Here is a 27,311-nt window from a genome sequence, read left to right on the forward strand (position 1 = left end):
AAAAGGAGACCGCAACAAATGTTGTGTCTACAGGAGAGAGAGAGAGAGAGAGAGTAATTTTAGTGGTATGAGTCATATGTAGAGACATATAGGGTGTGTGAGAGAATCCCATAGAGAGAAAGACAAAGTGAAAGACTGTGTGTGTGGCGGTGAAAAAGAAAGCTTAGGTACCGAGTGATACCAGAGAACAGTAGAGACGTGAGAGATAATGAAAACCGTGTAATGTATAATGATAGGGAGAGTGTGACACTTCTCAAGGGAGACGTCGAGAGACCATGTTTGCGAGGATAGGAGAAACATGAAGTGAGCGTGCGGGTGAGCTGGAGAAAAGAGAGTGATAGCTACCTGAAGGAGCATGCATGCGAGAGAGATGGGCGTGAAAGGAGTGAACAAAAAAGGGATTCAAATATTTGAATTCGAGATGATGATACATGTAATCCATACTCGAACCAAAATTGATCTATCAAACATGCATACTCATATGAATCCACGCACATCTATGTTATTTAATATGTAGGTATTACTGATCCATACATTTTAGTAGAACATAATTTGGTTAAAAAAATTCGAATTCAACCTTAAGATTTCGAGATCGTTGTATTTGTAAATCATATTATACATATAAAGGAGCAGAATTCTTTGTTGTGCTTTTGAAAGTATATATAACAAAAATGATGTATATAGAATGTAATTCCAATTTAAAATGGATCCCGCCCGAAAAAAATAGAATACAAACGGGATTCGAATTGAGTTGGCACGGTAAACGTGCACTCTGCAAAATTTGAACGAAGCGGGGAAAGTCGCAGTAACCGCCCGAAACCAAAATCTGCGAGATGGAAATCACTACTGCCTATCCCTGCCACGCAAAGCCTGTCTGCTGGATTTCTATAGGTTTCGATAGGGGTAGGTTTGTAATTTCACCCAAACGTGACGTAACCGCCTCTCACCCGGATTCATACACGGTGGGCGCCAAAACATACTATGTCCTCGGCCAAAATCGACTCCCTCCCCGATTCATATTCATACACGGTGGGCGCCAAAAACAAACTCTCGTCGGCAAATATTCGGTGTATGCGAGATTACCGTCCTATCCCCAACCGACTAATGTTGTTGTGATGTAGTAGAAATTTGAAACGGGGGCTAAGTTTGTAAATTTCCTCGCATTTGAGACAAGCGCGCCCTGAATACATGGTCCCCCCTTCCTCTCTACCTCCCTTTTCCTCATTCGTACTCCGTGGGCGCCAAAACACCCTATCCACCACACCCTCCTCCGTCCACCGCCGTCCGCCACCCCATCGACCGCCGTCCTCCTCCACCATGCCGGAGCTGATACCCCGACGTCGCCGTCCATTACAAGAGATCGACCTCTCTCATCCACGGCTTCGGACCGGGATCCTTGCATCCCGTCCTCTCGCTTCATCCCCGCCACCGTCCACCTTGCCGGCGCCGCTCCTACGACCGTCTCGTCCACTGCACCCCGCCGCCACCGTCTACCCTCCTAGATCTGCTTCCACGCCACCGACAGCCATCGCTACCGCAACACCGTCAAATTCTCAACAGATGCATACACGGCACCGCACCAGAGGTGGTACTCTTTCGTATCTGCTCAACTTATTTATCGCAGCAAGAAAATAGATCGCCACTGCTTTACTCTGATTTCTTGTCTTGGTTGCGAAGTTGCCTTTGTCTGGTTTGCACCTTCAGATCTGCCATGGCATGCTCAACACTATACTCCCAATGCTTATGGTTTTTGCCCTTTTATATTCCACACTAATTAAATCACAGTAGACTAAATTTCAAAATTGGGTCGGTTGATTTTTCAGAGCTCGCCGGAGTTCGCCGGTGCGATCGAAGGGGCTCGAGTGGTTGTGGAGCCTCACCGAACGAAGAAAACTCGACGCAGGTGGGGGTTGGGGCAGGGGTGGGGGTGGGGTGGCGGAGGAACACAGGCGGTGGGGGCCGGTGGTCCGGCCGGCGGCCCGTGCGGTGTTCTGTATGGGAAGAATTAGAGACGAGGAAGAAGAAGGGTTAGGAGACATAGGATCTTCATCCAACCGCCTGAAATGGTCGAGAGACAGCTGGGAGTTGCATTCTTAATGCGCTCTGGTTCATCATGTGTGGGCACTGCGCAACCAACATTTTAATATCCAAAATATGCTTGCTCTTCTTTACCATGTTCCTCTTCCGTTCTTCTTTAATATGTACTCTCTCCGTTCCTAAATACAAGTCTTTGTATAGATTCCACCATGGACTACATATGGAGCAAAATGAGTGAATCTACACTCTAAAATGTATCTGGATACATCTGTATGTGATCCATAGTGGAAATCTCTACCAAGACTTATATTTTGGAACAGAGGGAGTATGATAGTAGTACAGTATGTTCCTTGTACTGAAGATGAGCAGGGACATTTGCAGTGTAGAGGTCTATACGGTCGGTTGTGATGGACACTTTGAGCCTCTTTGATTCGTAGGATCTTGTAAACATAGGAATAGGATTTGTAGTGGCCTGCCCACTTGAATCATATAAGAATAGCAAGGAAATGCGGGGAGCTGTGTCGCCTTTGAGAGTTACACTGATATTAACAGTACCGCACCTTCACTTGAAGAGAGCTGGTATCCAAAGCCTTTCTAGCCGTACCGGCAATACTAGCACATACATTCTAGCAAGTTCCACTTTGCTGATTTTACTCTGATGCTTAAGGTTTTCCCATTATATCTACACTATGATCTGTGTAGCTGCTTTGTGTCGCACTAGCAGCAGTCCACTCTTGAAGCTAAACACTGCAATGACTTACAAAATTGGCACCAAGTCATTGAGTGCCATTCTGGATGCAATGAAACTCATACGCTCCCCACCTGTTGATTCTTGTTCAGAATATGATCCTAATGACTATTCTAACCTCAAGGAGTCAAAGGCAGATGGCCTGTCCTATTCACCCATCAAGGTGCCTGTTCTAATTTGGCAATGTTTTATTGATTGCGGGTATCTTGCATATGTTGTCTTGCATTTCTTCTACTTTGTTGCACCGCCATCTGCTTAGTTTACTCATCATATATGTCGAGATGCCATGCCCATCCATTATCAATACATATTCCATCTGTCATCATACCATGTTTTTCCACTCAAATGATGTTCTTGGGCATCAGACATCAAAAAGGAAGAGGGTGATTGCCGAACCTGAAGGAGCACCAGCAAAGTCCTTGAAAAACATGGTGGTGCCGGAGAAATCAGATAGCACCCCACTTATATTGGCTGTACAACCAGTGACACAAAACGTAGGAACGACTCCAGCAGACTGTACCCATACTTCACTGGCCACACCACTAGCCCCACCACACAGGACCTGCACTCCAGCAAAAGGTATACCGATTTCATTTGCCATAGCACCAGCTGTACCATAGAAAAATCCCACTCCAGCAAAAAGTACAGCAAGTCCACCGGCCGAAGACCTATCCCAACTGCAGAGACGGCCAATTCCTGCAGATTGGAACCCCATTCCATTTATTCCCAGTTTAAAAGACAATGCTTTCAATGTTGTTAGGGACTACGTGCATATATTCCCATCATGGGAAGATTATTGTGAAGACAAACACCATTTTCACATCTTCCTATCCAACTTACGTGTAAGTGCTATTATTCATGGTTATTATTTTCCTGTTTTCTGCTGATTGAACACATCAATGATTTACATTACATTGTTGTAACTAGGCGATGGTTAATCTGGATAGTCATGACGAGCAAAGCTTGCTTGTGCTTTTCAAGGAAGCATTGCAGCAGTATCGGTGTTACCTGAGGAAATCACACTTTGATGGCAAGTCTATAAATGAATTTCCGGTGAAGTCTCATGTGCTAAATTTAGAAGACATTGAATGGAAAAACCTTGTTATGCACTGGTCTCGTTTCCAGGATGAGGTACTGTCTATGAAATCGCATGACAATTTGAACTTCTACTTTTCCGCATGTGCCTTACGGATCTTTTTTGCAGGAAATCTGCTCGAAGAAGAATTCCGGTTTGACAAGAACGACATGATATCGCAAATATGCTGCCCGCTGCTTTGCTCTTGTTAGTACCTGTTGTCCTGTATCACTGTACTTGCATACATACCTGGTTCATTATGTGACAGCAGTATGCATGATAGCTCGCTTATCAATTGTTCGCTCCAAATTATCTGATCTGTATGAATGGTTACATTAGTGTAGAATATATACAATGCCAATGTTTTTTAAGCTCTGCATTGTTCTTGTAAGTACATGCTGTCCTTTATCAGTGTACTTATAATGACAGGTAGTTGTTCATGTACCATCACTCTGCAGCTTATTTTCCTTTGCCCTCCATTTTCTACACATCAGATCTATATTTACTCTTACCATAAGGTTAGTACTGAAGAAGTTTAGCTGTCCATTGCTCTTGGCTGTACCTTTTGCCTGTATCGTTGCACTTACATTTATAGCTACTTAGTTATGTAGCATCACTCTTCATCTTATATTAAATATTCTCCATTTTTTCGTATATTATCACATCTATATTTACTCTTAACAAAATGTAGAATAAAGGCAATGCTTTTGAAGAAGATTCTGTGGTAAACTTCTTGAATTGCCCCCCCCCCATCAGCATGGACAAGGCCTTTATAGAGCCTGTCTTCACCAATGATGTAAGTTTGTCCATCTCAAGCCTTCAAACTTTGTTGTATATATTTGGTTAGGCATGACTACAACAGCTGTTTATTTTTGGTGTTTGCATCAAATTGCTTGTTTAAAGTTTATTATGTAGTTCATAAACAAAAGTTTGTCCTTTCTCAATTTAAGTTTTCAGTTGTACAACCAAGTTCCTTCTTCATACCATGTAAATTAAACTATACAGAGCAAGTGATCTTCTTTTGCACTGCATGTATGCTTCTGTTCTTCATCCGTAATCCAGTGGTGTGGTGAACCTACCCACTACAGCACAATGTCATATTCTGCAATGTCTTAACTATGAACAATGTCATATTCTGCAATGTCTTAACTATGAGCAATGTCATATCATTCTACTATTATTTAAACCGTCTCTTTATTTGCCAATCTGAAATGGTATAAATTGATAGCACACTAACCATTGATACTTATGAGTTCTTGATCTGTAATCCAGTGGTGTCGTGAAGCTGCCAACTCCTTCATAATGTCATTTCCTGTCATGTCTTGACCTGCACAATACCATATTGTGTTAATGCAATTTTAAACTGTGTCACTTTATTCGTCAGTAAGAAATGTGATGAATTGTCAGCATTGATACTTTTATGTGCAAAACCTGTCATCTGTCTGCTTGTTTATCTTTCAGAGTGAGGAAGATATAAGTGTTGAACAAGCAGAGTCTCATCATCTTGCTCAGCTGCTTGCGCTGCAGCTCCCCAGCAGGGCTAACCTTTCTTGAACTCTATTGAAGTGATGTCGGTTTTGTATATTATTTTGTCAGCATGTTTATTTGCACTGGCGGCGATCTTTGATGCCCAGTGTATGTAATCTGCTGTCTGCTTGTGCTTTATTATCATAGTGGCGAACTTTGATGCCCAGTGGATGTAATATGCCGTAATTTCTTTATTGTATAGTCTAGGTTTTTTCTTATTCACGATGCTGCAGTTATTTTACTGTATATATATCCTGTCTTCGCAGTAAACCGGCCAAACCGTAAAATTACGGTACATAATCGGGCCATGATGCAATCACGATGTAGGTTGGGCCTGAAACGTGTCGAACAGCTCACGGGTCGGCAGCAGCCCGAAATGAACCCCGGCCCATGATTGTGCGAATCAAATCATGGGCTTTTAACACGCCAAAATTGTCTCGGTCCTTGTTTGGCCCAATCAGATATCGGCTGCGAGCAGGCCAGATGCAAACCGGGCCATAGTTAGGCCCAACTATATGACGGGCTTTTAACAGGCCGAAATTAATATAGGGCCGAAATGTTAAACGGGCCCTTAACAGGCCAAAACTAATATCAGGCAGAATTACTAAGTGGGCCTTTAGCAAGTGGGCCCAAAAGCATAGTGTCCAGTTGACAGGCCGAATCTGATATGGGCCATAATTGAGCCCAAAGCCTCTTAAAGGGCCGGACCTGATCTGGGCCGTAATTTGGCCCAGAACGTGGTAGGATTTTAACGGGCCGGATCTCATATGGGCCACTATTAGGCCCGGAGCGTGGCAGGCCATTAATGGACCGGATCAAATATGGGCCGGCATTTGGCCCAAAACATGGCAGCCAGTTAATGGGCCGGCCTACTAGGGTCCTCAAAATCTTGTGGGCCTACAGCTAGGCCGGCCCATTAATGTCGGCGAAATCTCATGGGCCTTTAGCTGGGCCGGCCCATTATGATCCGCAAGAATCTTGTGGGCCTTTACCTGGGCCAGCCCATTATGGCACACAAAAATCTTGTGGGCCTTTACCTAGGCCGGCCCATTACGGCCCGCAAAATCTTGTGGGCCTTTAGCTGGGCCAGCCCATTATGGTCCGCAAAATCTCGTGGGCCTTTAGCTGGGCTGGCCCATTATGGTCCGCAAAATCTTGTGGGCCTTCAGTTGGGCCGGCCCATTTAAACTTGGTGGGCCGGTCCACGTGTCAACATATCATAGGCGTGTCTCGCCCATTGGATGAGTGACACATGTGCCAAGGCGGACCTGACACGTGTCTCCTCCAGCCAATGATGATTTTACACGTGGAAAATCCCCATTGGTCGGGGCTGTTAACAGGTTATCGGATCCAAAACCCGACCCGATAGCTTAACGGTGTTCCGTTACGGTGGATGCCACGTGTCGGTCACCCTTGACGAAAACACTTCTGTGACGCACGATTTATCATCATGGAAGTGGACACTTCTGTGATGATAATTTTGGTAATGTCATGGAACACTTCTACGACAGCACAGGTATGACTATCTTGATTCCGTCATAAAATCGTCATGGATGTACATGCATGACAGAAAACGCGACCTACTGTGACAAACACGTATCATCACGGAAGTGTATTTTTTTTGTAGTGCGTGGAAACACTAGCACCCAAATCACACAAAGCATAGCATTCATAATCTTTAATCCTAATCTTAATAGTAGGTTCCCACTCATCATAAAGTTTTCTAGGAATAGAAACTTCCAAATTAAGCTTTTCTTCATAAGATTGCATCATAGCATCAACGATATGTTTAGTAAAAGCTTTGTTTTTATTATAAGCATGAGGAGAATTCAACACGGATTGCAACAAGGGAATACAATCTATTAAAGAGCAATTATCATAATTAAAGTCCTTGAAATCCAAAATAGTGGGTTCATTGCTATCTAAAGTTTTAACCTCTCCCACCCCACTTTTATCAATTTTTGCATCAAGATCTAAAAACTCCGAATCATTGGGACGCCTTCTAACTAAAGTTGACTCATCTCAAGTACCATATTTATCAAGATTTATATTGGAAAACAAAGATTCAATTGGAGTCACATCAATCACTTTTAGATTTTCATCATTATTTTCAGCCTCTGGTTTGGCGTCCATTTTGTTTACTAGAGTAGCATGTTTATCAGAAATTTGACCTACCAAATTTTCAAGATTTGCAAACTGAGAACTCAAACCATAAAATTCCTTAGACATATCATCAAGTTCTTTATTCATGTATTCCATAAAACTTTTCTGCTCCTTGAGCTCATTTCTAAAGAAATTGTTATGCTCAAATTGTAAAGACATGAAGCTTCTAACATTATTTTCAATTTCTTCTAACCTCCTAACATGAGGGTCAACGTTCTTTGGAGGAGTCATGAAGACTAGACAAGCAGTCCAACACACACGAGCACACAAAAAGCAAGCGAATAAGACAAACAAAAGAGGGGCGAAGAAAAGGCGAATCTTTTCGATAATCGTTTTAGAAGTGGGGGAGAGGAAAACGAGAGGCGAATGGCAAATAATGTAATGCGAGAGATGAGAGTTTATGATGGGTACTTGGTATGTCTTGGCTTGGTGTAGATCTCCCCGGCAACGGCGCCGGAAATCCTTCTTGCTACCTCTCGAGCTTGCGTTGGTTTTTCCCTTGAAGAGGAAAGGGTGATGCAGCAAAGGAGCCTGAGTATTTCCCTCGGTTTTGAGAACCAAGGTATCAATCCAGTTGGAGACTACGCAACAAGCCACCGAATACCTGCACAAACAATTGCAAGCAACGCGACAAAGGGGTTGTCAATCCCTTCACGGTTATTCGCAAAGTGAGATCTGATAGATATAGATAAATGGTAAAGTAATATTTTTGGTATTTTTGATTTATGGAACGGAAATTAACAATTGCAAAGTAAGGGAAAGGCGACAGAAATTAGCAAGTTGACGGGAAACTAATATGATATAAAATAGACCCGGGGGCCATAGGTTTCACTAGAGGCTTCTCTCAAGAAAGAATTATTACGGCAGATGAAAAATTACTGCCGAGACGATATCTAAAGCAATGATCATGAATATAGGCATCACGTCTGTGTCAACTAGATCGAAACGATTCCGCATCTACTACTATTGCTCCACACATTGACCAACTCCTGCCTGCATCTAGAGTATTAAGTTCATAAGAACAGAGTAACACATTAAGCAAGATGACATGATGTAGCGGGATTAACTCAAGCAATATGATGAAAACCCCATCTTGTTATCCTCGATGGCAACAATACAATACGTGCCTTGCTGCCCCTACTGTCACTAGGAAAGGACACCGCAAGATTGAACCCAAAGCTAAGCACTTCTCCCATTGCAAGAAAAACCAATCTACTTGGCCACACCAAATCGATAGTTCGAAGAGACTTGCAAAGATATCAAATCATGCATAAAAGAATTTAGAGGAGATCAAATAATATTCATATATAAGCTGATCATAAATCCACAATTCATCGGATATCGGCAAACACACCGCAAAAGAGTATTACATCGAATAGATCTCTAAGAACATCGAGGAGAACTTTTTATTGAGAATCAAAGAGAGAGAATAAGCCATCTAGCTACTAGCTATGGACCCGTAGGTCTAAAGTAAACTACTCACACTTCATCGGAGAGGCAATGGTGTTGATGTATAAGCCCTCTGTGATCGATTCCCCCTCCGGCAGGATGCCGAAAAAGGCCCCAAGATGGGATCTCACGGGCATAGAAGGTTGCGGCGGTGGAAAAGTGGTTTTGTGGCTCCCCTGGATGTTTTTGGGGTATAAGAGTATATATACGCGAAAGAATTAGGTCAGGGGAGCTATGAGGGGCCCACAAGGTCTGGGGTGACGGTTTCCTGGAGTAGGGGTACTCACCACGTCATCTCCCGACCAGTGGGTCGCGCCGAGGACCCCCATGATGATTCACTAATGGGCCACTTCGGGCAGCCCATGCCGAATACAAGGAGGATTCCACAAGACTTGGCGCACAAGACAAGGACTCCTCTAAACCCTAGGCCTACGGTGCATATATAAATCGAGGCCAGGCTAGTCAATAGATAATCTAATATTCATTAGAACAATCTTGTGGTAGATACATGTACTTTGTACTACGCCCCATATGAATACAATCAAACGCAGGACGTAGGGTTTTACCTCCATCAAGAGGGCCCGAACCTGGGTAAAATCCCGTGTCCATGTTACCAACGCTCCAAGATGCCTAGCTTAGGACCCCTACTACGAGATATGCCAGATATAGAACCGACATTGGTGCTTTCATTGAGAGCCTGCTGGCAGTCGCCACGGTGCGATGGAAATTCAGATCGTCTCCAGCGCGATCTACGCATCGGAGCCGAGCTTCATGGTCGATGTCGGCATATTTGATGTCGGCATCTTTTTCGCCGGCTCGACTGGTCACCTCGGCTAGACCGAGGACCGCGCTCCACGTCAGATCATCAAGATCAGACGGATACTTTCATCATCATCAGCTCAAATCTCAACCGAGACCATGGAAAAGTCATCAATGGAGCCTGGGGGCTCATTGTCAACATTGCCCTCGTGCAATCACACAATTTTTTCTGTACAACAGACTTGTTTTCGCTGCCACCGTCTCCTCGGAAGTCAATTTGATCAACCCTTTGGTGGAATTGTGCGGAATTGAGTATACAACAACCTTGTAAAATTTCTTCGCCTTCCGATGGAGGAATCTCCGGCGATCTGTGATATACCGGAGGCCTGTCGAGTCTGGACGGGAATCTGGACGAGTTTAGGGTGTGGTCTCCAGAGCCTAGCTCGGAGGTTATTTGGAAGATCCAACCGTTCATCTTCTGTGGAATTTCCATATCTACCACTGATACGTCTCCAACGTATCTACTTTTCCAAACACTTTTGCCCTTATTTTGGACTCTAACTTGCATGATTTGAATGGAACTAACCCGGACTGACGCTGTTTTCAGCAGAATTGCCATGGTGTTATTTTTGTGCGGAAATAAAAGTTCTCAGAATGACTTGAAAATTTACGGATACCCGTTTTGGAATTTATAAAAAATACTAGCGAAAGAATCAGCATAAGTGGGCCCACACCCTGTCCACGAGGGTGCAGGGCGCCCCCCCCCCCCCGAGGTGCGTCCCCTGACTCATGGGCCCCCTGAGGCTCCACCGACGTCAACTCCAACTCTATATATTCACCTTCGGGGAGAAAAAAATCAGGGAGAAGGATTCATCGCGCTTTACGATACGGAGCCACCGCCAAGCCCTAATCTTCATCAGGAGGGCTGATCTGGAGTCCGTTCGGGGCTCCGGAGAGGGGAATCTGTCGCCATCGTCATCATCAACCTTCCTCCATCACCAATTTCATGATGCTCTCCGCCGTGCGTGAGTAATCTCATCGTAGGCTTGCTGGACAGTGATGGGTTGGATGAGATTTACCATGTAATCGAGTTAGGTTTTTAGGGTTTGATCCCTAGTATCCATTATGTTCTAAGATTGATGTTGCTATGACTTTGCTATGCTTAATGCTTGTCACTAGGGCCCGAGTGCCATGATTTCAGATCTGAACCTATTATGTTTTCATGAATATATGTGAGTTCCTGATCCTATCTTGCAAGTCAATAGTCACCTACTATGTGTTATGATCCGGTAACCCCGAAGTGACAATAATCGGGACCACTCCTGGTGATGACCGTAGTTTGAGGAGTTCATGTATTCACTAAGTGCTAATGCTTGGTCCGGTACTCTATTAAAAGGATACCTTAATATCCCTTAGTTTCCAATAGGACCCCGTTGCCACGGGAGGGTAGGACAAAATATGCCATGCAAGTTCTTTTCCATAAGCACGTATGACTATATTCGGAATACATGCCTACACTACATTGATGAACTGGAGCTAGTTCGGTGTCACCCTATGTTATAACTGTTGCACGAGGAATCGCATCCGACATAATTATCCATCATTGATCCATTGCCTATGAGCTTTTCACATATTGATCTTTGCTTAGTTACTTTTCCGTTGCCGCTGGTACGATTACTACAAAAACCACTACTGTTACTTTTGCCAACATTACCGTTACTTCCATACTACTTTGCTACTAAATACTTTGTTGCAGATATTAAGTCTTTCAGGTGTGGTTGAATTGACAAGTCAACTTCTAATACTTGAGAATATTCTTTGGCTCCCCTTGTGTCGAATCAATAAATTTGGGTTGAATACTCTACCCTCGAAAACTATTCCGATCCCCTATACTTGTGGGTTATCAAGACTATTTTCTGGCGCCGTTGCCGGGGAGCATAGCTCTATTATTTGAGTCACTTGGGATTTATATCTGTTGATCACTATGAGGAACTTTAAAGATGAAAGAACCAAGATTTTTCCCTCAACTACGAGGGGAGGTAAAGAACTGCCATCTAGCTCTGCACTTGATTCACCTTATGTTTTGAGTAAACTTGCGACACCTACTCCTGCTATTGATTCTGATATGTCGCATGTTATTGATGATGCCACTTTTGCTATGCATGATTCTTATGATGAAACTACTTCTATGTTTGATAATACTGTGCCATTAGGTGACTTTTCTTGATGAACAACTTGCTAGGGTTAGAGAGAACGAAATTATTGAAACTGATAATATTGATGAAAGTGATGATGAAGATTCTCCCCCTAGATATGAATTGCTTGATGTACCTGAGGGTTATGTTATGGATGAAGAAACTGCTAGAGATCTTTTTGCTTGCAAAGATAGATATGATCTTAAGAAACTATTAGCTAAGCTGAAAGAAAAATCTTTGAATGCTAGAATGAAATAGAACCATGCTTTTGCTACTTCACCTATTTGTATTTCTGATAAGGATTGTGATTTCTCTGTTGATCCTGAGTTAATTACTTTGGTTGAATCTGATCCTTTTTATGGCCATGAATCTGAAACTGTTGTGGCACATCTTACTAAATTAAATGATATATAGCCACCCTATTCACTCATGAGGAAAAAATTCGTTACTACTATACCATATACCCTATTCACTCACTTCATCAAGCAAACATTGACCGCGTCACAAGTCACGACCTGCGTTGGCATGGCCACACTGTTGCTTCTTCAAGCCGATGTCCATCACGCTGAACTGCTTCAACACCTCGGTTGACATGGCAGCTGCAACGTCTCCTTACCGACCTGATCTATCACCTCTACTAGACCAGGGCTTCGCCATCTCTTCATCAACCTACTCCGAAGCCTTCGACGTCACCAGCCGACCAGCTTCGTCACGTTAGCTGGACTGGGGGCTTTGCCCCGGCGAGCCAACCTTTGCCAGCATCACCATGTCGTTGCTTCATCGCCCATCAGGAAATGGGTGTGCAGATCAAGTCCCAATTTTGGGAGTAACCTTTCTTTAGATTGCTACAACAGATAAACTAGATGTTATTAATCCTAGTAATTTTTCCTTGCTTGGGTTTACTTTTTCCGAGGAATTATTACTCTAGTTTGTTCCATCATCTGTACACAGGTCTGTCAAGTGATGGCCGCATTAACGATGTTTGCGTGATGGTTCGGTCAGTTTCCCATCCGCAGTTCGGCGAACGCCTCATCGGGGACTCGGACCGCCCTATGAATACAGGCTTTTTCACGCCAGCGCCCTACACCAACATTGGCTTCGAAGCCAGGGCACATCTCTTTAAAAAAATATTTTGCGTAAATTAATTATGCGAGGTTTTTCTTCTATATTTATATTATTATTTTTTGGACTGCACTATCTTACATGTGTAGGTAATCGACTTCGACTACGTCATGCGGTCACTTCGGCAAGCCGACGTCGTCGTCCCAATCGGCTCGCGTGATCACCTTGTTGGTCGGATTGCCATACCGACATGTTCGGTTGCCTCGGGGACTTCGGCATCGCTGAGAAAGCTCTACCTCATCGAGTGTTCGGTACACGGGCCATATTTCTTTTATTACTCACTTTGCATAAATTATTAATTATGCAACGATTTTTTATTTTATTTTATTTTATTATTACTATTATCTCTGGCTTGCACTATTTTCTGTGCACAGGTAAATGATCTGGGTTGGGCAGCGATGTCACCTCGGCATACCGACGTACCACGTCACCTCGGTTGGACCGGGGCTTCGTCATCATATCATTAACCCACACCGTGTACTTCGGCGTCATACTGTCGGCTGCTCCGTCGCCTCATCTAGACTGGAGGTTCCACCCCCCCCCACAAACACACACACATTAGTCATGCTATGTCACCACTTCGGAGTGTCGAGCTCTTTGCTCCGCCGCCTCGGGACCGGCTTGGGGGCTGGGACCTCGTCCCGTCGTAAACTCGGGCCGCGCATCGACACCAAGCACATTAACCAGCTAAGTCGCTTCCATGTTCATTTTTTTTAATTCTTGTTCGGTTCTACCAAACATTATATTTATGCTAAAATATGTTTGTCAAAAACGAGGTTCGTTAAAAACCACTTTTCTTTGCCCGTGTTAACTGGGGATCCTAAATTTATATGAGCCATTTTATAATAAGTGTTCTTCTTCTAAGTCGTTGCAAGTCTTTTTCTACCACTCCTTTCTCGACTCGAGTGTCTGGTCAATAGCCGGATAGCATGTTTTCTCTCTAATGTCGCTCGAGTTTAGTTCGCCAAACTAGCTTAACAAGCAGTACTCCACCTTCGGGATAGGAGGTTGTAGCCGTAGGCTGACCCGCTTGAAGTCTTGAGATCGGATGTGTCATATTAATGCACGACAGAAGCACAAAAGTAAGACCAATTTTTGGATTGGCACCAAATGACTCGATTTAGTTCGGGCGTAAAGTTTTTACTGAAGTTTTTTGGTTTTCCAAGCCTATGGCACTTTTAAACTATTTGTGTGTTTCCAGCATAAGTCATGCAGTGCAACGCCGGACACCTTTAGAGATTCGCCAAAAACATTCTCGGATATTGCTATATATGCATTGGTTTCGAATTGTGTCTTCGGTCAATAATTGGGTTGCCCGGCTCCTGTGGTTGCCTCCTACGTTCCGCTTTGTTCAGCTAGGTGTGCAAAGGGAGAACCACTGCGATTATGCTTCCAGCTCGAATGGTTAAGCACCTCAGTGGAGAAAGCCGAAAACTGACTATCACAATGGGCGTAAACTAGTCAGCGATCCGATGACGGTGTCAAACTATAGATCGATACCGATTACCTCATGTTAAACGATGGGCCTTTCATAACATTGACCGAAGTGTTAATGGCTAGACTTCGGTCGGTGCCGAACACTAATCGGGGGCTCGTAGCTAGCTTCCCCAGTTTAAAGCTCTTATGAATAAGTGAAAATTATAAATCCCGCATATCTGATTGCCTCGTTTCTGCTAACACAACCGCCTTCGGGCACCAAGATGTCGGCTAAGGGTTGTTTTGTTATTGCGGAAACACCCTGCATAGCATCTACAAGGGGGTGGAAGCCGACGATGGGCCACTTTAAACTGGTAAACGGTCGCAACGGAGTCAAAATAAACATATCATCGGCGTTTGTATTTAATATACGAGGGCTGCCTTCCATAATCATCGTTATAAAGCCAAAAATATGCATCAATTTGACTTAAGATTTTGGCCAAGCTGGGTTGCCTGGCTCCTGTGCTTACCCCTATGTTCCCGATTGTTCGGCTAGGCGGTAAAGGGAGCACCTCTATGATTGTTACTACCGGGTCATCCGAGTTAGTACCTTAGACTGGGTGAAGCCGAAAGCTAGCGATCTTAAAGGATATAATTGGTCGGCAACGACGGAAGTGAAAATTTAGGTTCGCTAAAGAGCACATAGTTCGGGAACTTTCCCCAAACTAAATCCTCAATATTTTTCTCCCTCATTGATTGGAGGTGAGGTTTCATGATCATGGTCGGCATGACAACCCAAAGAAAGGAACCAATAGCGGGACTATTTTCTTTGGAAGATGTTTCTTACATTAAATAGTAATATGACATTCTCTCTGCATACCTTTGTTTATAAAACCATATGGCTGGATTGCCTTGTTTGTCGTAAATCTTTGCCCTCATAAAGGCTTTATAAAGTGGGATAGACACTCCCCGGCTTACTGGCCGAGGAGGTTGAGGACGATGGTCGGTCAACAAAGTTTTGTACAGTGTGGATCCAAGCATTAATGATGTAGTTTACTTGGATACATAGAATCATTCCACATAATTTGTGATTTTACTCCGAATATCGATCCTTAATTCGGCCACTCGTGCCCACATTAAGGCTCGGGGGCTACTGGGCTTCGGGCTTATCATTTACTAATATTAAATGGGCACATCGATCCCCTGATCTGGTGTTGCCACCCAACCAGTGTCTCGGGGGCTACTGCATTGCCTATTCAATATAGAAAATTCAAAATGCTTAGTGTTCAGCTTGACCGAACTATGGGCAAATGCATCTTCGGATAACAATAGGAACTATCTAGGACCTATCCGGCGTCAAGCTAATATATTACGACGACTTCTCAATACCCTCTCTCAAGGGCCCGTCTGCCAATCACTATCTCCTCTAATGTGCATCTCGGGTTTTAGGCCGACACACACACCTTGAGGGCTACTGGCTATATAACTCGTCAGTAAATAAATTGCATCAATCGGAAATAAAATCCGCAAACAATCAGCCCAAGCCCGAGTTGGTGCATCACCTCGGAAGCAGTCCGGCATAAAGCTCGAATGCAGGTGGCTGGCTCTATAGAGGGCATTTCCGGCATTAAGCTCAGCTAAACTTCTTCGACTTTTTTGAGCCAAGGTGATCTATGACACCTCGGATATAGTCCGGCATTGGAGCTCATATACTTTCGGCATTGGAGCTCGGAAGCAGACCGACGTTGGAGCTCGGCTGCAAAAAGACACCTTGGATGACCCACATATCAAATTATCAAAGTACCAAACGCGAAATCATATGAACGTGATGAAAACTAGCTTGACGATAATTCCCATGTGTCCTCGGGAGCGCTTTCCTTTATATAAGAGTTTGTCTAGGCTTGTCCTTTGCTACAAAAAGGATTGAGCCATCTTGCTGCACCTTATTTACTTTTATCACTTGCTACCCGTTACAAATTACCTTATCACAAAACTATCTGTTGCCGATAATTTCAGTGCCTGCAGAGAATACCTTGCTAAAAACTGCTTATCATTTCCTTCTGTTCCTCGTTGGGTTCGACACTCTTACTTATCGAAAAAGGCTACGATAGATCCCCTACACTTGTGGGTCATCAGTTGGGTAAAATCTCGTGTCCATGTTACGATCACTCCAAGACGCCTAGCTTAGGACCCCTACTACGAGATATGCCGGATATATAATTGACAGGGGGCGCGCCCTCCACCCTTGTGGCCACCTCGAGGCTCCTCTGACTTGTACTCCAAGTCTCTTGGGTATCTTCTGGTCCAAGAAAAATCATGGAAAAGTTTTATTCCATTTGGACTCCGTTTGGTATTCCTTTTCTGCGAAACTCTAAAACAAAGAAAAAAAACAAAAACTGGCACTCGCACTGGGCTCTAGGTTAATAGGTTAGTCTCAAAAATCATATAAAATAGCATATTATGCATATAAAACATCCAAAACAGATAATATAATAGCATGGAACAATCAAAAAATATAGATACATTGGAGACGTATCATTAACTCAAGCAATATGATGAAAACCCCATCTTGTTATCGTCGATGGCAACAATACAATACGTGTCAGTTCCCCTTCTATCACTAGGATCGAGCACCGCAAGATTGAACCCAAAGCAAAGCACTTCTCCCATTGCAATAAAAACCAATCTAGTTGGCCAAACCAAATCGATAGTTCGAAGAGACTGGCAAAGATATCAAATCATGCATATAAGAATTCAGAGGAGATTCGAATAATATTCATAAATAAGCTGATCATAAATCCACAATTCATCGGACCTCGTCAAACACACCGCAAAAAAGTATTACATCGAATAGATCTCCAAGAACATTGAGGAGAACATGGTATTGAGAATCAAAGAGAGAGGAGAAGCCATCTAGCTACTAGCTATGGACCCGTAGGTCTGTGGTAAACTACTCACGCTTCATCGGAGAGGCAATGGTGTTGATGTAGAAGCCCTTCGTGATCGAATCCCCCTCCGGATCAATGCCGGAAAAGGTCCCTAGATGGGATCTCATGGGTACAGAAGGTTGCGGCGGTGGAAAAGTGGTTTTGTGGCTCCCCTAGAAGGTTTTGGGGTGTTTGAGAATATATAGGTGGAAGAAATAGGTCGGTGGAGTCATGAGGGGACCACAAGGGTGGGGGCGCGCCCTACCCCCTGGACGCGCCCTCCGTCGTTGTGGCTGCCTCGTGGCTCCCCTGACATGCACTCCAAGTCCTCTTGATGCCTTCTGGTCCAAGAAAAATCATCGCGAAAGTTTCATTCCGTTTGGTATTCCTTTTCTACAAAACTCTAAAACAAGGAAAAAGCAGAAACTGTCACTGGGCTCTAGGTTGATAGGTTAGTCCCAAAAATCATATAAAATAGCATATTAATGCATATAAAACATCCAAAACAGATAATATAATAGCATGGAACAATAAAAAATTATAGATACGTTGGAGACGTATCAGTGTTCCAGGTGGCGTGAGTTGTGAAACTATTCCACATTGTTTTAAATGAAGGCCAAACTCATAACTCAAATATTCGCCTCCGCGATCAGATCATAGAAACTTTATTTTCTTGTTACGATGATTCTCCACTTCACTCTGAAATTCTTTGAACTTTTCAAATGTTTCAGACTTGTGTTTCATTAAGTAGATATACCCATGTCTGCTCAAATCATCTGTGAAGGTCAAAAAATAACGATACCCGTCGCGAGCCTCAACACTCATCGGACCGCATACATCGGTATGTATTATTTCCAATAAGTCAGTGGCTTGCTCCATTGTTCCGGAGAACAGAGTTTTAGTCATCTTGCCCATGAGGCATGGTTCGCAAGCATCAAATGATTCATAATCAGGTGATTCAAAAGTCCATCCGCATGGAGTTTCATCATGCGCCTTACACCAATATGACCTAAACGGCAGTGCCACAAATATGTTGCACTATCATTATCAACTTTGCGTCTTTTGGCATCAATATTATGAATATGTGTATCACCATGATTGAGATTCAACAAAAATAGACCACTCTTCAAGGGTGCATGACCATAAAAGATATTACTCATATAAATAGAACAACCATTATTCTCTGATTTAAATGAATATCTGTCTCGCATCAAACAAGATCCAGATATAATGTTCATGCTCAACGCTGGCACCAAGTAACAATTATTTAGGTCTAAAACTAATCCCGAAGGTGGATGTAGAGGTAGCGTGCCGGCGACGATCACATAGACCTTGGAACCATTCCCAACGCGCATCGTCACCTCGTCCTTAGCCAATCTTCATTTAATCCGTAACCCCTGTTTCGAGTTAGAAATATGGGCAACCGAACCGGTATCAAATACCCAAGAACTACTATGAGCATTTGTAAGGTACACATCATTAACATGTATATCAAATATACCTTTGTTCACTTTGCCATCCTTCTTATCCGCCAAATACTTGGGGCAATTCCGCTTCCAGTGCCCAACCCCTTTGTAGTAGAAGCACTCAGTTTTAGGCTTAGGTCCAGAATTGGGCTTCTTCCCGGGAGTGGCAACTTGCATACCATTCTTCTTGACGTTCCCCTTCTTTCCTTTGTCCTTTTTCTTGAAACTAGTGGTCTTGTTAACCATCAACACTTGATGCTCCTTCTTGATTTCTACCTCCGCAGCTTTGAGCATAGCGAAGAGATCGGGAATTTTCTTATCCATGCCTTGCATATTATAGTTCATCACGAAGCCTTTGTAGCTTGGTGGTAGTGATTGAAGAACTCTGTCAATAACACTATCATCTGGAAGATTAACTCCCAGCTGAGTCAAGTGGTTATGAAATCCAAACATTCTCAGTATGTGTTCACTGACAGAACTATTCTCCTCCATCTTGCAGCTATAGAACTTGTTGGAGACTTCATATCACTCAACTCGGGCATTTGCTTGAAATATTAACTTCAACTCCTGGAACATCTCATATGGTCCATGACGTTCAAAACGTCTTTGAAGTCCTGATTCTAAGCCGTAAAGCATGGCACACTGAACTATCGAGTAGTCATCAGATCGAGCTTGCCAGACGTTCATAACATCAGCATCTACTCCTGCAGCAGGCCTTTCACCTAGCGGTGCATCAAGAACATAATTCTTCTATGCAACAATGGGGATAATCCTCAAGTTACGGACCCAGTCCGTGTAGTTGCTACCATCATCTTTCAACTTAGCTTTCTCTAGGAACACATTAAAATTCAAGGGTGAAGGAAATATGCCCTAGATGCAATAATAAAGTTGTTATTTATATTTCCTTATATCATGATAAATGTTTATTATTCATGCTAGAATTGTATTAACCGGAAACTTAGTACATGTGCGAATACATAGACAAAACTTAGTATCCCTAGTATGCCTCTACTTGACTAGCTCGTTAATCAAAGATGGTTAAGTTTCCTAACCATAGACATGTGTTGTCATTTGATGAACGGGATCACATCATTAGAGAATGATGTGATGGACAAGACCCATCCGTTAGCTTAGCATAATGATCATTTAGTTTTATTGCTATTGTTTTCTTCATGACTTATACATGTTCCTCTGACGATGAGATTATGCTACTCCTGAATACCGGGGGAACACCTTGTGTGCTATCAAACATCACAATGTAATTGGGTGATTATAAAGATGCTCTACAGGTGTCTCCGATGGTGTTTGTTGAGTTGGCATAGATCGAGATTAGGATTTATCACTCCGTGTACCGGAGAGGTATCTCTGGGCCCTCTCGGTAATGCACATAACTATGAGCCTTGCAAGCAATGTGACTAATGAGTTAATCATGGGATGATGCATTACGGAACGAGTAAAGAGACTTGCCGGTAACGAGATTTAACTAGGTATGATGATACCGACGATCGAATCTCGGGCAAGTAACATACCGATGACAAAGGGAACAACATATGTTGTTATGTGGTTTGACCGATAAATATCATCGTAGAATATGTAGGAACCAATATGAGCATCCAAGTTCCACTATTGCTTATTGACCGGAAATGTGTCTCGGTCATGTCTACATAGTTCTCGAACCCGTAGGGTCCGCACGCTTAACGTTCGATGATGATTTGTATTATGAGTTATGTGATTTGATGACCGAAGTTTGTTCGGAGTCCCGAATGAGATCACGGACATGACAAGGAGTCTTGAAATGGTAAATAGGTAAAGATTCATATATTGGAAGGTTGTATTTGGACATCAGAATGGTTCCGAGTGGTTCGGGCATTTTTTCCGAAGAACCGGGAGGTTACCGGAACCCCCCGGGAGAGGTATTGGGCCTATTGGGACCTATTGGAGGAGAGGAGAAATACCACGTGAGAGGGGCGCCCCCCTGCCCAAACCGAATTGGACTAGGGGAGGGGGCCGGCCCCCCTCTTTCCTTCTCCCCTCTTCCTCCTTCCCTCCTTCTCCTAGTTGGAATAGGAAAAGGGGGCCGAATCCTACTGGGACTGGGAGTCCAAGTAGGACTCCCCCCTTGGCGCGCCCCCCCTTGGGCCGGCCTCCTCTTTCCCCTCCTTTATATACGTGGGAGGGGGCACACCAAGTCTTCTCTTAGCCATCTGCGGTGCCCCCCTCCACAGTTACACACCTCGGTCATATCGTCGTAGTGCTTAGGATGAAGCCCAGCGCCGGTAACTTAATCATCACCATCGCCATGCAGTCGTGCTGACGAAACTCTCCATCATCCTCAATTGGATCAAGAGCTCGAGGGATGTCATCGTGTTGAACGTGTGCTGAACACAGAGGTGCCATATGTTCGGTGCTAGCATTGGTTGAATCGTGAAGACATTCAACTACATCAACCGCGTTACTAAACACTTCCGCTTTCGGTCTACGAGGGTACGTGGACACACTCTCCCCTCTCGTTGCTATGAATCTCCTAGATAGATCTTGCGTGATAGTAGGAATTTTTTTGAAATATTGCGTTCCCCAACAATGGCATCCGAGCTAGGTATATGCGTAGATGTTATATGCACGAGTAGAACACAACGGGTTGTGGGTGATAATAGTCATACTGCTTACCACCAATGTCTTACTTTGATTCGGCAGTATTGTTGGATGAAGCAGCCCGGACCGACATTACATGACCGCGTTCATGAGACTGGTTCTACCGACGTGCTTCGCACACAGGTGGCTGGCGGGTGTCTGTTTCTCCAACTTTAGTTGAATCGAGTTTGACTATGGCCGGTCCTTGTTGAAGGTTAAAACAGCACACTTGACGAAAAATCATTGTGGTTTTTGATGCGTAAGTAAGAATGGTTCTTGCTAGAAGCTCGTAGCAGCCATGTAAAACTTGCAACAACAAAGTAGAGGACGTCTAACTTGTTTTTGCAGGGCATGTTGTGATGTGATATGGTCAAGACGTGATGAGATATAAATTGTTGTATGAGATGATCATGTTTTGTAGAAGTAATTGGCAACTGTCAGGAGCCATATGGTTGTCATTTTATTGTATGAAATGCAATCGCCATGTAATTGCTTTACTTTATCACTAAGCGGTAGCGATAGTCGTGGAAGTGTTGGGGAACGTAGTAATTTCAAAATTTTCCTACACACACGCAAGATCATGGTGATGCATAGCAACGAGAGGGGAGAGTGTTGTCTACGTACCCTCGTAGACCGGAAGCGGAAGCGTTAGCGCAACACGGTTGATGTAGTCATACATCTTCACGGCCCGACCGATCAAGCACCGAAACTACGGCACCTCCGAGTTCTAGCACACGTTCAGCTCGATGACGATCCCCGGACTCCGATCCAGCAAAGTGTCAGGGAAGAGTTCCGTCAGCACGACGGCGTGGTGACGATCTTGATGTTCTACCATCGCAGGGCTTCGCCTAAGCACCGCTACAATATTATCGAGGATTATGGTGGAAGGGGGCACCGCACACGGCTAAGAGAACGATCACGAAGATCAACTTGTGTGTCTAGAGGTGCCCCCTACCCCCGTATATAAAGGAGCAAGGGGGAGAGGCCGGCCGGCCCTTGGGGCGCGCCAAGGAAGGAGGAGTCCTCCTCCTAGTAGGAGTAGGACTCCCCTTTCCTAGTCCAACTAGGAAGAGAGAAGGGGGAAGGAAAGAGAGGGAGAGGGAGAGGGAAAGAGGGGCCGCGCCCCCCTCCCCTAGTCCAATTCGGACTCCCTATGGGAGGGGGCGCGCCACCTCCTGGGCTGCTGCCCTCTCTCTCCCCTCAGGCCCATTAAGGCCCAATACTTCCCCGGGGGGTTCCGGTAACCCTTCCAGCACTCCGGTTTTCTCCGAAATCACCCGAAACACTTCCGGTGTCCGAATATAGCCGTCCAATATATCGATCTTTATGTCTCGACCATTTCGAGACTCCTCGTCATGTCCGTGATCATATCCGGGACTCAGAACAACCTTCGGTACATCAAAATATATAAACTCATAATGAAACTGTCATCGTAACGTTAAGCGTGCGGACCCTACGGGTTCGAGAACAATGTAGACATGACCGAGACACGTCTCCGGTCAATAACCAATAGCGGAACCTGGATGCTCATATTGGCTCCTACATATTCTACGAAGATCTTTATCGGTCAGACTGCATAACAACATACGTTGTTCCCTTTGTCATCGGTATGTTACTTGCCCGAGATTCGATCGTCGGTATCTCAATACCTAGTTCAATCTCGTTACCAGCAAGTCTCTTTACTCGTTCTGTAATACATCATCCTGCAACTAACACATTAGTTGCAATGCTTGCAGGGCTTAAGTGATGTGCATTACCGAGAGGGCCCAGAGATACCTCTCCAACAATCGGAGTGACAAATCCTAATCTCGAAATACGCCAACCCAACAAGTACGTTCGGAGACACCTATAGAGCACCTTTATAATCACCCAGTTACGTTGTGACGTTTGGTGGCACACAAAGTGTTCCTCCGGTAAACGGGAGTTGCATAATCTCATAGTCATAGGAACATGTATAAGTCATGAAGAAAGCAATAGCAACAAACTAAACGATCAAGTGCTACACTAACGGAATGGGTCAAGTCAATCACATCATTCTCCTAATGATGTGATCCCGTTAATCAAATGACAACTCATGTCTATGGTTAAGAAACATAACCATCTTTGATCAACGAGCTAGTCAAGTAGAGGCATACTAGTGACACTCTGTTTGTCTATGTATTCACACATGTATTATGTTTCCGGTTAATACAATTCTAGCATGAATAATAAAAATTTATCATGATATAAGGAAATAAATAATAACTTTATTATTGCCTCTAGGGCATATTTCCTTCAGTGTCCCACTTGCACTAGAGTCAATAATCTAGTTCACATCGCCATGTGATTTAGCACCAATAGTTCACATCACCATGTGATTAACACCCATAGTTCACATCGTCATGTGACGAACACCCTAAGGGTTTACTAGAGTCAATAATCTAGTTCACATCGCTATGTGATTAACACCCAAAGAGTACTAAGGTGTGATCATGTTTTGCTTGTGAGAGAAGTTTAGTCAACGGGTCTGCCACATTCAGATCCCTAAGTATTTTGCAAATTTCTATGTCAACAATGCTCTGCACGGAGCTATTCTAGCTAATTGCTCCCACTTTCAATATGTATCCAGATTGAGATTTAGAGTCATCTGGACCAGTATCAAAATTTGCATCGACGTAACCCTTTACAACGAACCTTTTTGTCACCTCCATAATCGAGAAACATATCCTTATTTCACTAAGGATAATATGACCGCTGTCCAGTGATCTACTCCTAGATCACTATTGTACCCCCTTGCCAAAAAACAGTGTAGGGTATACAATAGATCTGGTACACAGCATGGCATATTTAATAGAACCTATGGCCAAGGCATAGGGAATGACTTTCATTCTCTCTCTATCTTCTACCGTGGTCGGGTTTTGAGTCTTACTCAACTTCACACCTTGTAACACAGGCAAGAACTCTTTCTTTGACTGTTCCATTTTGAACTACTTCAAAATCTTGTCAAGGTATGTACTCATTGAAAAACTTATCAAGCGTCTTGCTCTATGTCTATTGATCTTGATGCTCAATATGTAAGCAGCTTCACTGAGGTCTTTCTTTGAAAAACTCCTTTCAAACACTCCTTTATGCTTTGCAGAATAATTCTACATTATCTCTGTTCAACAATATGTTATTCACATATACTTATCAGAAATGTTGTAGTGCTCCCACTCACTTTCTTGTAAATACAGGCTTCACTGCAAGTCTGTATAAAACTATATGCTTTGATCAACTTATCAAAGCGTATATTCCAACTCCGAGATGCTTGCACCAGTCCGAAGATGGATCGCTGGAGCTTGCATATTTTGTTAGCACCTTTAGGATTGACAAAACTTTCTTGTTGCATCATATACAACTCTTCTTTAATAAATCTAATAAGGAATGCAGTTTTGTTTATCCACTTGCCAGATTTCATAAAATGCGGCAATTGCTAACATGATTCGGACAGACTTAAGCATAGATACGAGTGAGAAACTCTCATCGTAGTCAACACCTTGAACTTGTCGAAAACCTTTTTGCAACAATTCTAGCTTTTGTAGATAGTGACACTACTATCAGCGTCCGTCTTCCTCTTGAAGATCCATTTAATATCAATGGCTCGCCGATCAATGGGCAAGTCAATCAAAGTCCATACTTTGTTCTCATACATGGATCTCATCTCAGATTTCATGGCCTCAAGCCATTTCGTGGAATCTGGGCTCATCATCGCTTCCTCATAGTTCGTAGGCTCGTCATGGTCAAGTAACATGACCCCCAGAACAGGATTACCGTACCACTCTGGTGCGGATCTCACTTTGGTTTACCTACGAGGTTCGGTAATAACTTGATCTGAAGTTACATGATCATCATCATTAGCTTCCTCACTAATTGGTGTAGTAATCACAGGAACAGATTTCTATGATGAACTACTTTCCAATAAGGGAGCAGGTACAGTTACCTCATCAAGTTCTACTTTCCTCCCACTCACTTTTTTCGAGAGAAACTCCTTTTCTAGAAAGGATCCATTCAAAGCAACGAATATATTGCCTTCGGATCTGTGATAGAAGGTGTACCCAACATTTTCTTTTGGGTATCCTATGAAGACGCACTTCTCCGATTTGGGTTAGAGCTTATCAGGTTGAAACTTTTTCACATAAGCATTGCAACCTCAAACTTTAAGAAACGACAGCTTAGGTTTCTTGCCAAACCATAGTTCATACGGTGTCGTCTCAACGGATTTAGATGGTGCCCTATTTAACGTGAATGCAGCTATCTCTAATGCATAACCCCAAAATGATAGTGGTAGATCGGTAAGAGACATCATAGATCGCACCATATGTAATAAAGTACGGTTATGACGTTCGGACACACCATTATGCTGTGGTGTTCTAGGTGGCGTGAGTAGTGAAACTATTTCACATTGTTTTTAACTGAAGGCCAAACTCGTAACTCAAATATTTTACTTCTGCGATCATATCGTAGAAACTTTTATTTTTGTTACGATGATTCTCCACTTCACTCTGAAATTCTTTGAACTTTTCAAATGTTTCAGACTTGTGTTTCATCAAGTAGATATACTCATATCTGCTCAAATCATCTGTGAAGATCAGAAAATAATGATACCTGCCGCGAGCTTCAATATTCATCGGACCACATACATCAGTATGCATGATTTCCAACAAATCTGTTGCTTGCTGCATTCTTCCGGAGAACGGAGTCTTAGTCATCTTGCCCATGAGGCATGGTACGCAAGCATCAACTAATTCATAATCAAGTGATTCCAAAAGTCCATCAGCATGGAGTTTCTTCATGCGCTTTACACCAATATGACCTAAACGGCAGTGCCACAAATAAGTTGCACTATCATTATTAACTTTGCATCTTTTGGTTTTAATATTATGAATATGTGTATCACTACGATCGAGATCCAACGAACTATTTTCATTGGGTGTGTAACCATATATGGAAACAGAATAACAATTTATTCTCTTACTTAAATGAATAACCGTATTGCAATAAACATGATCAAATCATATTCATGCTCAATGCAAACACCAAATAACACTTATTTAGGTTTAACACTAATCCCGAAAGTATAGGGAGTGTGCGATGATGATCATATCAATCTTGGAACCACGTTCAACACACATCGTCACTTCACCCTTAACTAGTCTCTGTTCATTCTGCAACTCCCGTTTCGAGTTATTACTCTTAGCAACTGAACCAGTATCAAATACCGAGGGGTTGCTACGAACACTAGTAAAATACACATCAATAATCTGTATATCAAATATACCTTTGTTCACTTTGCCATCCTTCTTATCTGCCAAATACTTGGGGCAGTTCTGCTTCTAGTGACCAGTCCCTTTGCAGTAGAAGCACTTAGTCTCAGGCTTAGGATCAGACTTGGGCTTCTTCACTTGAGCAGCAACTTGCTTGCCGTTCTTCTTGAAGTTCCCCTTCTTCCCTTTGCCCTTTTATTGAAACTAGTGGCCTTGTCTACCATCAACACTTGATATTTTTCTTGATTTCTACCTTTGTCGATTTCAGCATTACGAAGAGCTTGGGAATCGTTTCCGTTATCCCTTGCATATCATAGTTCATCACGAAGTTCTACTAACTTGGTGATGGTGACTAGAGAATTCTGTCAATCACTATTTTATCTGGAAGATTAACTCCCACTTGATTCAAGCGATTGTAGTACCCAGACAATCTAAGTACATGCTCACTGCTTGAGCTATTCTCCTCCATCTTTTAGCTATAGAACTTGTTGGATACTTCATATCTCTCAACTCG

General features: G+C 43.3%; 1 pseudogene; it reads right to left on the reverse strand.

The window, feature by feature from the left end:
* Positions 1 to 18,797: 18,797 nt before the first annotated feature.
* The window catches only part of LOC147985569 (uncharacterized), a 31,998-nt pseudogene continuing 23,484 nt past the window's right edge, over positions 18,798 to 27,311 (reverse strand).

The sequence above is a fragment of the Triticum urartu genome, chromosome 2A (genome assembly GCF_056163025.1).
Source record: "Triticum urartu cultivar PI428250 chromosome 2A, HENAU_Tu73, whole genome shotgun sequence".
NCBI lineage: Eukaryota > Viridiplantae > Streptophyta > Magnoliopsida > Poales > Poaceae > Triticum > Triticum urartu.